Genomic DNA, 14,826 nt, shown 5'->3' on the forward strand with positions numbered 1-14,826 from the left:
CCCGCCGGCTGCCCTGCTCCTGGCTGGGGGATGGGATTGGCCCTGGCTGCCAGGCTTTGCCCCATGGGGACCCCCCAAGGGGAGCCCCAGCGGTCCCAGCTCCCAGGAGGTGCCCTGACAGTTTGCTACTCTGTTTTAGTGACAAATCTCAGTAAATAAGTATGTAAAGAAAAATGATGATAGCTGGCATGCAGTAGGCAAAGTACATGTGGTAGTAGTTTTATACCTAAGTCTTATACACAATGAAAATAGGAATGAAATGGCTGTAAGGTTTTATTCAGTAGCTCTTTTAAAGAAACATCAGGAGCTTGTATTTGATCAAAATGTGCTTTCTTGAATCACATCCAGGTATGTTTTAAACAGATAGAGATGCAATAGCCTCAGCAAAACCACTTCCTTTTACTTCATTGCAACTTAAATTGTTGCACATTAAGAAATCTTTGCTGCTTTAAAGAAATGCTTCATTTTAAAAGAAGTCACTGATTTTCATGGAATGACACCTATGCAGCTGCACACAACATTCACTTCCAAACGCTTTGTGTCAGATAAAAATGGGAAGTGATCAAAGTCTTTAGAGAAGAAAGTATTTCTTCCCAATTTTAGCCAAAGTGTGGAATCCTTGGGGGTTTTTTATGACCTGTTTTCTTTACCATTTTATTAACAAGTGAATGCATTTTTTAAATTTAACTCCTATAAAATTGAAGGAAAGATTTTAGAGATCAAGGTCTAGGAAATAAATTATAAGGCCCCAATTCTGTACATCTCAGTGCCAGCATTATGCCTGTATAATGGCCTTTGAGTGCAGGTAGAAATTCTATTCCTTCAAAATTTCTACTTTAAATAATGCACAGCAATGCTAGAAATTGTGTTTAGCTGTAGTGATTCTAATTCTATGTATTGGTTCATAACACTTTGTCCTTGGACATGACACATATTGCTATAGCCAAGTACATGATCAAGCATAATCAGGTGATAGTGTTACTGCTGACATGATTGTCTGAGGGCAATGTGTTCCCTTAGAATGCTCGAGTAATAAGGAAAAAGTCAACATTTCAGAAACACAGGATGTTCTGGCCTGAAATAATCTCAGCATGATGAAGTTTTTATACCTCAATGACAACAAATATGCAGTCACACATGGCAATGACAATGATATGCATCTTTGTAGTTGTCTAGAATTCCATAGGGATTCACTTCTACTCAGTTTGTATCAGAATAAATGAATGACTAGGTTTGAAACTGTCCCACCGCACACGTCCATCAGTCCTATTTCCTGGAATGATGCAGAAACCTGCTAATTCCTAGCCAACCCAAACAACTATGCTTAGCAAGTTCAAGGCTTCAGAAGAAAATAACTATGCACTTCTGAATGGGAAACTATGTTAATAGGATCCAGGGAAAAAAAGGCTGCATTTAATTTCATAATCACAGTCTGCTTAGAATCATTAACTATGTTTTGCTTATATCCCCAAACAAATCATGATTAATAGCAAAAGGCTCCAGGACAGAAATTGTAATTTATTAATTATCAGACTTCTGTTAATTAAGACCTATATTTATATTGTACCATCAACAGTATAGCATTGTTTTTAGCATCACAGACATACAAATGAAGAAGAAGAGCAAAAGATTAAGTCTGAGGCTCATATGTCATCTGTATGACATCTCCATAAGTTACTCCTCAATGCATCGATATTTTCCCCAATATATCTCTACTGCAAATACGCAGGTTAATATGAATAATGTCACTGCCCTGACGGGCATCTTATTTTGAATATGGAGACATTTCTGTACGCCAGTCATTATGAACATGTGGCCTCACATGCTGTAGCAGAGGCAAAGACAGAGACATACATCCTAGTTGGTGTCTAGAATCCTATAGGGGTGGGATCACAGCCCTGAGTGTGAGAAACATGCAGCCACTTTCCAAAATAATTTCCTAGTGATGCAAATCCATTAAAAGAGTGAAGAGTAATCAGAATAAAAACAGAAATTAAAACCGTGTGGTACGACACAAAATGCATCTCCGTATTTTATTTTACTGAAACAATGAAAATATGGATATTGTACATAATCTGCTCACATTAGAGTATCGAAATATCTACAGAGCAGTCCAGTAAACGTTCATTGCTGCTACTGGTAACTGTCTTTAACACGTAATCCCATTTTCCTTGAAATCCATGTTAGAAGCGTGGAAGGTGCTTTTGTAATGTGAGCCCCAGCCATCAGTGGAAGAACATGGATCAAAGGCCCTGTAACAAAAAAACAGTGAGAGAAGGTTCTTCTGGCACTGGCATCCAAACTGCAAGCAAATACATACATGTGGGTTATTATAGTCAAGGGTGAGATTCTATACTGTTCATATTTCAATACATGAACAACTAGGTTTGAAAATAGGCTTTTCGCCACTGGCTCAAGGGAAAATGGCAGAAGGCCTTTGAAATCCACCATGTGCATAGCTATTCTCCTACCTAAAACTCTGACCAGAAGCTGTTCTCTTTTATTTCTCCTACTGCTAGATCAGCACTTTCTCTCTTTCCTGGTATTTCCTCTGGGAAGATGGGAGCTAACAACCAAAGATAGGGGAATAAGAGATTTTTCCCATGTGCAGCATTGTCAGTTTTCCAGCTTCTTTTTTTCTAACCAGTTCTTCAGTGAGACAGAAAGAAATGTCCAAAATGTGGAGTATTTCCTGACCTGCTCTTTTCACTGAGACTCTTTTGCATGAAAACAATTCCTAAATCCTTTCACACACACACAAGGACAGGTGCAGTAAAATAAAACCGATTTTCAGTGAGATGGCCGACCTACAACTTCCAGAGACACTTCTACCACTTTTTAGGCACTAACACAAAAGGCAGAAAAGGAAGGAAACTATTTGATATTGAGCAACAGCTTTTCTTTGCCCAGTGATACCCAAGAGCTATTGACTAGAAATGTATAGACGCAGCAAGAGAACATTAGTAGTTAAAGGACAACTTTCCTTCAGGCTCTTCTGGTCTGAAGTAGGAAAACAGCTTGCCTGTTGTGACAATAGAAAAATAATTTGGCTACTGAGTGGTAGCTTAGCAGTATCACCTGCAAGGCAGAGACGGCAGAGGTTGCCGGAGTGCCACAGAAGCCCTGAGGCAGGTGAATTCAAGGCTTCCTGCTGCAGACACTCATTGTGCTGGCACTTGGTGTCAAGGCAGGTGTCCAGAGCCAAACCATGAGCTTGTATGCCAGCTAGAGGTGTGGCAAATGGCTTTGCAAATCTCACGGAAAAGGGTGGGGGTTTGGTTTGGGTTTTGGGGATTTTTTGGTTTTGTTTTTCCCTTGGAGCACACTATCTATCTCAGGCTTCAGCCACCTCTAATCAATTTTGGTTCTGCCAGCAGAGGGCATGAGGAGGCAAACTTTGATTGCTTCACAGTGATACCGTTCCCATTTTCCAACAGAAGGAACAGAGGGACTAAACTGCACTTTGTGATCTCTGGAGTCTCTAACCAGGTTGCTGACTGGGAAGGAAGAACTGGAGGTGCCCTTTCGAATGAAGGAAATCCAAGAACATACCCTTGGCTATACCTTTATTTCAGGGTCTTTCTGCTTTCAGCTTTCAGCTTCTGTAACCCAAAAGATGATGAGTACACGGAACAGACTCGGCTTTGTCCCCTTGCTGTGGGAACACATTCATCTAGAAGGGAAAGGGCACATTGTGCACCCATTTGCACACCTCAGAGTTCAGATCAGTGCACAGGGTTGTCGTCCCGGCGTCTTTGGCAATTTTAAGAGAGAGATCAGGGGCAGGGCCTTGTTAACAGATTTGCATGGACAACTGGCATGCCATGGTGTGCCATGAAAACTACTGTTTAGAGTAGTGATGTCACCTGTTTAGTAACTTTTAGTGAAATTAATAAAGTAAGTTTAACTGTGAAAACAAAATAAAATTAAATAACAAATTACAGGCTCTGGGCCACAGTTTTACAAGACTGCTGATCAAATTTAGCACATCTGTGTGGAAATGACTTGGAGGAGGTGTGGGGCAAAGTCCAACCCTGTACGACTGACCAGAAGGCCCACACCCAACTCCGTTCTATCATGTCCCAACCCATCCCATCCCATTCCATGCCATGCCATGCCATGCCATGCCATCTCATGCCATCCTGTCCAAAGAAGAAACCAGTTCTGTGAGTCTGACCCAGGCATCTCCTTACTTGTCCCCAAACCAGCCACCCGACCACACAGTATTAGTGCAGCAGCCTTCGGTCTTTTTGTCAGGTCACCACCAGGCTGGCAACTCCCTGTGGGCCAGGAGCTGGGATTATCAGGGGTTCCCCATGGGACAGAACTTGGCAGCCATGGCCCGTTCCACCCCTCACCAGGAGCAGGGCAGCTAGGGGGCACCAGGGCAGCGCCAGCCCTGGGCATCAGGCAACTGCCTGGGGAAGCCTGAGGCTGGTCCAGGATGTGGACCCACAGGTGGGCCTGGCTTGGTGTGGCCCATGGCCGGGCAGGGCAGGGCTGTGAGGAGCTGGAGACCGGCCCTGCTGCAGTGCCACTGGGGCAGAAGCTGATGGCCCTGGGAAGCTGACATGGGGTCCTGGGCCATGGGCTGGGTTGGGGGGACTCATGGGGGGCTGGGTGGGGGCAGCCAGGACTGGTGATGCCCCCAGGTCTCTGAGACTTTCTTCTGCTTCAATATACAGGTGACACTTCATACAGAAATTGATAGCTAGAATAAAAAGAGTAATTCCCAGGAACACGTGCTTGTGGCCCACCCCCATTTTAATTTCTGTTTCCATCCTCAGTTTTTAAAGATGGTATAACTATCAAAAAAAAGACAGCAACATTTAAAAGAAAGGAATTAAAAAGACAGAAGATATCAAACATACCATCACCTCTTCTGGTCCCTGATTCATAAAGCCTCTTCAACCACAGCTGTTTCATCACCTTGTGTTTGATGTTTTTACATGCATGTTTTAGCAGTGTGTTACTAGATAGGTCTTTGCCAGAGTATCTATTCAAAGACATTTGCTATGTTCCTGGGGAGGTGGAAAGCTTTGTTGGTGTAAATCCAATTTTTGAAGCATCTAAGAAGACAACAGTTGATATCAGCAGAAGCCAAGTGGTAGCATGGCTTGCAAACCAGGATGCTTACAGTTTACACAATTCTCCAAAAAAGAACTTTGAGAGCACTAAGGTGATTGTGATAGATCTGGATGCTCAAAGGCAGGTGCATTTGGTGCATAAAGATTGTTTTTCCAAACTGAATGACAGTGTTACACACATCTTAATTCTGACAGACATAATATCCATGTATTCCTGAACTGTGCTTTTAAAAGACGAGTTCAGAAAAAGCCATGGCTTTTAAAAACAGTTTTAGTAGGGGCATATGCCTCAGAAATTACAGACTGACTTGGAAAAATGATTTCTAAACCAGACTTTAAAAAAGATACTAAAACAGAATAATATTCACCAGTTTGTTATTAATAATAGAGTGAAAGCCTATCATCACAGAGTCTTTTAACAAGACACTGAAGACTAAGATGTGGATATATTTTACATCATGGAACACCTTTTGCTATGTGGATAGGTTTATAACCACAGCCTCCACAGAACTGTCAGATCCAGACCTGTGGAAGTGAAACCTTCAAACTTTGTGAGGATTTGGAAAACTATGTACAGGCATTGGTATAAAATTAAAGAAATTATGCGTCTTCTCCCTTTGGAAAGGGAGAGCACAAGAAGATGTCTAGAACAAAAGTGAGATTTGGTATCAATCAGCTTATGAAAGAAATTATGAAAACCAGTTTATGAAAGAAATATTTATGGTATATGAAATCATGAGAAGGGGGAAAGGGGATCAGATACACATATACCACATAATAGATTATAGTCACAAAGCTAGCAAGGGAATATTTTACCCCTAAGAACTTCAGAATGTGAACCCTGATGAGGATACTACTCAAAAAATTTTCAATAAACTCACAGTGAAAGGGAAAGGAAGAAAGAAATAGTTGTTGATGTAGTGGTGTTGCTGGACTCCTTTGCCAAATAAAAATTTTCCTTGGCTGTCCTAAGAAGGAATATGCTTGTGTTGCCCTGGTTTACCTAGGCACACCTATGCATTCTTCCTGTACTGGGGATGCAGATTGTCCAACACTTCCTGAACAACAGGGTCAGGGTACTCAGGTTTCTTCACATGGTCTACCACTTCTGTTTTGAGTTGTTCCAGTAGAATGAAACTTCATCTCCCTTTTCCTGATCGTTCTGCTTTACATGTGCCAAGGTTTGTTGAAGAGCTCTGTTATACATCTTAGTTCTTTTATATCCTGTTAAGCCTAGTTTTTGGAGACTGTCCCTTATTTCAGCATCCAAACAGTGGGAAATATCAGCCCTAGTGTCTTCACCAGGTAGTGGGGGTACCCTTAACTGCTCCTGCTGGTTTGCAGATACCAGGTAAATTTTTTTCATGTGCTCTGTCACTACTTAACTGAAAGCGCTGGAAATGGCCAGGCTCAAAACTTAGAAAGAAGATAATAAACCCTCCAGCTTGTTTCACCAACAGCTTTTTTCTTTTGGAAGACAACCTTTTACTCTCCAGGTTTTTAATGACTTTGTGACAGCTTTTCAGCACATGTATCTGGCGAGACATTAAGAGGATGTTCTCTTTCAAGGTATTCAGGGCAATTCAGAAATGTCTTTTATCAGGTCATCAAAAACAGTTCAAAGCATAGCTTTCCTCAGTCTGGGGGGAAGAGATCAACAGCTCCAGGAGGGACAGGAGCTGTTCATATATTGGGACATCATACTCCTTTTCCTGCCTCGATAGCAATGCAAGGATGTCAGATCAACTCCTCTGTTTTTATTGCTGGGTGCTGGTTTTCTAAATATGTAAACGGAAAGCTGTTTTTGCAGGAAAAAAATTCCTATTGTTAGCCTAAAAGTCTCTGGTGATAAATGTTTAAATAATCAAACAAGTACCCATATGGTGACATAATAACATTTTCAGACAATTCTAAGAAGAACATGTCTTCCCATGACAAATCTATCTGGGGGTAAGGTTTGGAACATCTCTCAGGGGTTATAAAAAGCACTACGCATTTTGTGTTGAGATTGATGTTGCAACTCTTTCTACCCTGACAAAACCATTTTGGACTCTAAAAAGGATACTAAGATCCCTGTGATACATATACTTAGAAAAAGCTTTCTCAGTTTTGCCACTTCACAAGCAGAATCCATCAAATAATTGATTACAATCATATTTATTTTATTTGGGGGAAAAAAAGGATTTACTGTTAGGATTTCAGTTAAGTTCCCTACAAATTTGACAAAAAGACATTTACGGAAAACTTTATAATATAATAATTGTGAGAAACTATAACACATACAATATTTTCAGGTATAAAAGAAAGTAACCGGTCAGCATTCTCCAGGGGACATTTTAGAAAATACCTTTCCCTGCAGTTGCTAGACAACTCTGCAAGAATAGTGGTAAAAGGGTACTTCTAGCACTTCTTGGTGATCAAAAACTGTAGGGGCTGCTGTTAAATTTTTCAGTAATTACCTATTTCCTATAGACCATCCTCTGCATCTTCAGAAGGGGCATGGTTCCTGTAGTCCTTGTTCCTGATGATGGAATGCTGCTCTATCAGAACCTTTTTAAGGGTGGCATCATATGGGCTTACAACAGAGACAAACATAAAGTTCCTCCACACCTCAAAATTGACTGCTTTGCTAGATGCATTTAGAGTGATACCCTTAAATTTAAGGCAACGATTCCTTTGACTATGAGTAGATTTAGGTTTTGGATCCTGACAAAATTAATGCAGTGATGTGTTCATCAAATGGAAAATTACTTGTCAGTGCAGCTAAGTAGTCACAAAGCTGATGGGTCCCAGTTTCCTGTAGAATTTCTGAATATCACAGCATCTGTGTCATAATAAAGGCAATGGTCATGCAGCACACAGAAGAGAAAGTTAACATTGCACTCTACAGTCCCATTACCTTTGGCATGCTTCCACAAGGCAGTGGACATAAGATCATTGATAGGTGCACAATGTGCCCTTTCCCTTCTAGATGAATGTGTTCCCACAGCAAGGGGACAAAGCCGAGTCTGTTCCGTGTACTCATCATCTTTTGGGGTACAGAAGCTGAAAGCTGAAAGCAGAAAGACCCTGAAATAAAGGTATAGCCAAGGGTATGTTCTTGGATTTCCTTCATTCGAAAGGGCACCTCCAGTTCTTCCTTCCCAGTCAGCAACCTGGTTAGAGACTCCAGAGATCACAAAGTGCAGTTTAGTCCCTCTGTTCCTTCTGTTGGAAAATGGGAACGGTATCACTGTGAAGCAATCAAAGTTTGCCTCCTCATGCCCTCTGCTGGCAGAACCAAAATTGATTAGAGGTGGCTGAAGCCTGAGATAGATAGTGTGCTCCAAGGGAAAAACAAAACCAAAAAATCCCCAAAACCCAAACCAAACCCCCACCCTTTTCCGTGAGATTTGCAAAGCCATTTGCCACACCTCTAGCTGGCATACAAGCTCATGGTTTGGCTCTGGACACCTGCCTTGACACCAAGTGCCAGCACAATGAGTGTCTGCAGCAGGAAGCCTTGAATTCACCTGCCTCAGGGCTTCTGTGGCACTCCGGCAACCTCTGCCGTCTCTGCCTTGCAGGTGATACTGCTAAGCTACCACTCAGTAGCCAAATTATTTTTCTATTGTCACAACAGGCAAGCTGTTTTCCTACTTCAGACCAGAAGAGCCTGAAGGAAAGTTGTCCTTTAACTACTAATGTTCTCTTGCTGCGTCTATACATTTCTAGTCAATAGCTCTTGGGTATCACTGGGCAAAGAAAAGCTGTTGCTCAATATCAAATAGTTTCCTTCCTTTTCTGCCTTTTGTGTTAGTGCCTAAAAAGTGGTAGAAGTGTCTCTGGAAGTTGTAGGTCGGCCATCTCACTGAAAATCGGTTTTATTTTACTGCACCTGTCCTTGTGTGTGTGTGAAAGGATTTAGGAATTGTTTTCATGCAAAAGAGTCTCAGTGAAAAGAGCAGGTCAGGAAATACTCCACATTTTGGACATTTCTTTCTGTCTCACTGAAGAACTGGTTAGAAAAAAAGAAGCTGGAAAACTGACAATGCTGCACATGGGAAAAATCTCTTATTCCCCTATCTTTGGTTGTTAGCTCCCATCTTCCCAGAGGAAATACCAGGAAAGAGAGAAAGTGCTGATCTAGCAGTAGGAGAAATAAAAGAGAACAGCTTCTGGTCAGAGTTTTAGGTAGGAGAATAGCTATGCACATGGTGGATTTCAAAGGCCTTCTGCCATTTTCCCTTGAGCCAGTGGCGAAAAGCCTATTTTCAAACCTAGTTGTTCATGTATTGAAATATGAACAGTATAGAATCTCACCCTTGACTATAATAACCCACACATGTATGTATTTGCTTGCAGTTTGGATGCCAGTGCCAGAAGAACCTTCTCTCACTGTTTTTTTGTTACAGGGCCTTTGATCCATGTTCTTCCACTGATGGCTGGGGCTCACATTACAAAAGCACCTTCCACGCTTCTAACATGGATTTCAAGGAAAATGGGATTACGTGTTAAAGACAGTTACCAGTAGCAGCAATGAACGTTTACTGGACTGCTCTGTAGATATTTCGATACTCTAATGTGAGCAGATTATGTACAATATCCATATTTTCATTGTTTCAGTAAAATAAAATACGGAGATGCATTTTGTGTCGTACCACACGGTTTTAATTTCTGTTTTTATTCTGATTACTCTTCACTCTTTTAATGGATTTGCATCACTAGGAAATTATTTTGGAAAGTGGCTGCATGTTTCTCACACTCAGGGCTGTGATCCCACCCCTATAGGATTCTAGACACCAACTAGGATGTATGTCTCTGTCTTTGCCTCTGCTACAGCATGTGAGGCCACATGTTCATAATGACTGGCGTACAGAAATGTCTCCATATTCAAAATAAGATGCCCGTCAGGGCAGTGACATTATTCATATTAACCTGCGTATTTGCAGTAGAGATATATTGGGGAAAATATCGATGCATTGAGGAGTAACTTATGGAGATGTCATACAGATGACATATGAGCCTCAGACTTAATCTTTTGCTCTTCTTCTTCATTTGTATGTCTGTGATGCTAAAAACAATGCTATACTGTTGATGGTACAATATAAATATAGGTCTTAATTAACAGAAGTCTGATAATTAATAAATTACAATTTCTGTCCTGGAGCCTTTTGCTATTAATCATGATTTGTTTGGGGATATAAGCAAAACATAGTTAATGATTCTAAGCAGACTGTGATTATGAAATTAAATGCAGCCTTTTTTTCCCTGGATCCTATTAACATAGTTTCCCATTCAGAAGTCCATAGTTATTTTCTTCTGAAGCCTTGAACTTGCTAAGCATAGTTGTTTGGGTTGGCTAGGAATTAGCAGGTTTCTGCATCATTCCAGGAAATAGGACTGATGGACATGTGCCATAATAGTCTCATCCTCTCTTTGCAAAGCATTATCTTGCTTTTCTTTGGGAGAGCGATCTGTTCCTAGCCCTTGTTCAGAGTCATGACAAAAAGATACAGCCCTGCTCAGAATGCAATTTGGAAGACACAGGGTACAACACAAGACACAGGATCTAAGTCCTTTCTGCCGTTACCTCCCTTTTCATGTTCTGATATTTTATACAGAAGATAGATAGTCTAAAATGTGTTATTGCCAAACAACAACAAAACCAGAAGCTGTCCAGGCAACTCCAGATAAATTTCAAAATCTCTGTGTCTGTGTTACAAAAACCGCCGTGAATTATGCAGCTGAGCTTCCTGTATTTAGGGAAACTGCAGGGGCCAGCACAGCCCGCTTGCAAAGAATGAACCTCATCCTGAGAAAACCACCTTCCCCATCATGTTATCTCTCCTCCTGTATCAGACAGAAAGGTTAGTCCCACATTCAATAGCCACAGCATTTGAATTTAGAAGGCTCTCTGCTCCCATAAATTGAGATTATAACTTGAAGTAAAAAGCTGGAACAAATTCATTGAGCTTAGTTGTTATGGAGGGCTATGATAGGAATGATGATTTCTCAAATGCTGTTGTCCTGAAGGCTTTGAATTTATTAGCTTACTAGGCAAACAGTGCTAGGCTTGAACTGAGAATGAACCTATCTATAAAGAGTAAATGTAACTACATACAGAGGAAAACAAAATCAAGAGTGAGTACAGAACATGCCTAGTCACAAAAGCAACATGCATTTCTAATGTTGGAATAGAACAAATCATTAAGTAATAGATGGTTGTAAAACTGGAGTTTTCTGGGGAAAATAGTCTCTGTATATACTTTGATAATGTGGATATAATACAGTGCTGAATTATTAATAAAAATATGTGAACTGTTTTTTTAAGGCAGTCTTACATAGTAAGTAAGTTAAGGAAGGGATCTGAAGGAGAGTATAAGCCACTTCACTCCTTCCAACAGCATGCTACAATTGCCAGTCACAGACCACCTGATTATAACATCTAAGCAGTAATATCTGATAGTCAGTTAAACTACTGAGAAGTATCCTGTGATTAATAGATACTGTGGAGAAGAAGATTCCTTCTTTACTGCTGGTCTCTGAATTGACGTATCCATATGTTTCTCCTTGGTGGCTTCATATATATTTAAACTCAAAGACTTCTAGGAAAGTAAAGTGTTGATGAGGTGGATACTGTAACCATCTTTTGACTCCTCTCTTCCTTGAATAAACTGACAGACAAACCAGCAGAAGCTTGAGAAGTGCATGTGTGTTACTTAAATTAGGAAAAATGTAATTCCAAGAGAAAAAAAAAAGGAACCTTGAGTTCTTGAACAGCTATACTATCTTTTTCAATGAGCAAACAATCTTAAGATATTTGATTAAAAAAAGAAAAGCTACACAAACTCCAAATGGATAATATTACAACAATCTAGACCTCTAAACTAAATTCTGATCTTCATAGCTTTTTTCCTATAATAGTCCTATAATTATATAAACACACATTTGTATGTACATACTGAGGAAAAAAAAGACTATACTATTATGATTTACTATCTAAAGAACAAAAAGTTTATAACTAGGGCTGTCTATCTGTAATTTAAGGGCTTAATACCTAATAGGCCACAATGCCTGGATAACTTTATAAAAAAAAATCTATTTAACTTATACATTATTGCTACTGTAAGGTTAATAAAAGGCAAAAGCCAAGAGTAAACTTTTCTATAAAAAATGTGTTGCATAGCCACTCCTGGAAAACATGTTTGTTAAAAAAAAGAAAAACATAATTTATTGGCATCTTTGCAAAGAGTAATGGTGGCACGGGAAAACAAATTTCTCAAACAGGATGACAGTCACTGTCCAGGAGGTGACAGGAACCTCCATTGCAAGGATCCTTGCAGCTGCATCTTCTGCTGGATCAGGTGATACTCCCCAAACTGTTGTTTTACTGAATTCTTATATCCAGCTGGGCTCTGGTACTGTGTAAGGGCTCATCATTTGCATGATCCACTGTTATTGTTTATCTTAAATTACACACAAAGTATCTTTTAATTATCTTAACTATGTACAAAATAATTTCCAGGACCCCAAGGGCACCAACAGGCCTTAATTGCCTTGACCAGTCTTACCTGAGATCCTTACCCACACCGTCTGCCCCCAAGAGCCCCTGGGCACCCACTCTTTGTCTGAAGGAGGCTGTAGGGCTTGTTCTCTGCCTCATCTCCAGCCCTGTCTCCTGAACAGACCTTGGACCCATGCTTAAACTTGTTTCCAGCCCCACCTCTGGTCCCATCTCCTGCTGCTCCTAAAGGGACTCCCTGGATGGGCTCTGGACCTGATGGATAACTGCTTGTCTGGACTGTTGGCAGATCCTATTACCAGCCCCTGTTCCTGCCAACCTTGTTGATGCTCTAAGGGACTGCACCCTGGCCAGAGAGGCTATGCCCCTGCCTCATTCCCCATCTTGTAGCAGCCCTGCTCTTGTGTGCTGGTTTTGGCTGGGGTAGAGTTAATTTTCTTCGTAGTAGTTAGTATGGGGCTATGTTTTGGATTTGTGCTGGAAACAGTGTTGATAATACAGAGATGTTTCAGTTATTGCTGAGCAGTGCCTACACAGAGTCAAGGCCTTTTCTGCTTCTCACACCACCCCACCAGCAAGTAAGCTGGTGGTGCACAAGAAGCTGGGAGGGGACACAGCTGGGACAGCTGACCCCAGCTGACCAAAGGGATATTCCAGACCATATGATGTCATGCTCAGCATATAAAGCTGGGGGAAGAAGAAGGAGGTGGGGGGGGACATTCGGAGTGATGGCATTTGTCTTCCCAAGTAACTGTTACGCGTGATGGAGCCCTGCTTTCCTGGAGACGGCTGAACACCTGCCTGCCGATGGGAAGTGGTGAATGAATTCCTTGTTTTGCTTTGCTTGCGTGCGCGGCTTTTGCTTTATCTATTAAACTGTCTTTATCTCAACCCACGAGTTTTCTCATTTTCACTCTTCTGATTCTGTCCCCCATCCCACCGGGGGGGGAGTGAGCAAGCGGCTGTGTGGTGCTTAGTTGCCAGCTGTGGTTAAACCATGACATCTTGCTAACCTCTGGCAGAAATGTCCTGCATGGCCATTTCTGCATCTGTAGGAACAGTTTCTACTGACCACTGCATCTTACCTGCCCACAGTATGGCCAGCTCTGCCACGGAAAGCACCCCTTCCCAGCATGACAACTCGAAAAATACAAAAGGGACTGGATCGAGCAGAAGCTGCCTGGGGGAATTTCTAAAACTGGCTGAAATTCCCACCTAGAGAGCTCCAGTAAGAATTAGTCCAATAATTTGTTGTGAAGGCAGATAGGAGTTCAGTCAGCCACCCTGGCTAAAGTCAGTCTATTGTCTCTTATAAGCCCATTGTCTCTAAGCAGAGAATAGCTGGGGAGTTCCTGGTCTACCCAAGGAATTAGTGAGTTGAGTGCACTGGGAGTGCATAGAAGCACAATGCTGCCATGATAACTACCTGCACCACAGTTATAACTATAGAACAAACATGAATTTTATGCTTATATCTCACTAATTCCATAGTTCTTGCCACATATATTAAGACTAAGCTGATTCAGGTTAAGAAATGTGCAAATAGTGTATTTTAAAGGTCCTGCGTGACCAGCAGTCCTCATAAATGACAGGACACTTAATTCACACGGAAAAAGTAATTTACACAAGATTGTCAGAGTCTTTCTGATGGTAAAAAAATAAAATGTGTAGTTTAAGTAAGGTATCCACAATTTATTAAACCTTTCCCTGATTCTTTTTAGCAATAGTATTCTTTTTCATATTTCTAACAAAGTACAAAACTAGGAAATGCTTATTTCTGATAAAATGAAACAGTTTAGGTCAAGTAAATATTTTTATTGTTATAGTCTGTAAGGACTGACTTTAAGTTCTTTTACAAATTGTTTACCTACAAAAAAGATGGAAGGTTTTTAAGAGCTGAATGAAAAGCAAGATTTTTTTTAAAGAAAGATACCTATTTTCAGTACCTTATAAATGACTATGTATTTTATTGAAGTATGTCAACAGTATGGTAAGCCACCTACTGTGGCTGACTACATCCATTTCTTCTTAAAGTAATTTTCAGAGACACTTTACCTAATGTAGACAACAAATCCATGTTCAAGCTACCTGGTAACAATAGACTAGGTCCTTCGGTCTCAATGAACTAGGCTAGCATAGCACCTGAAAGATGGGGTAGCACATATAGCTTAAAGACATGTTTAATCTGATTTTAGGGATAGTCTGAGCCCAGCTCCCTGTGTATGTACAGAGGAC

The sequence above is a fragment of the Gymnogyps californianus genome, chromosome 1, assembly GCF_018139145.2.
Source record: "Gymnogyps californianus isolate 813 chromosome 1, ASM1813914v2, whole genome shotgun sequence".
In the NCBI taxonomy this organism is placed as follows: Eukaryota; Metazoa; Chordata; class Aves; order Accipitriformes; family Cathartidae; genus Gymnogyps; species Gymnogyps californianus.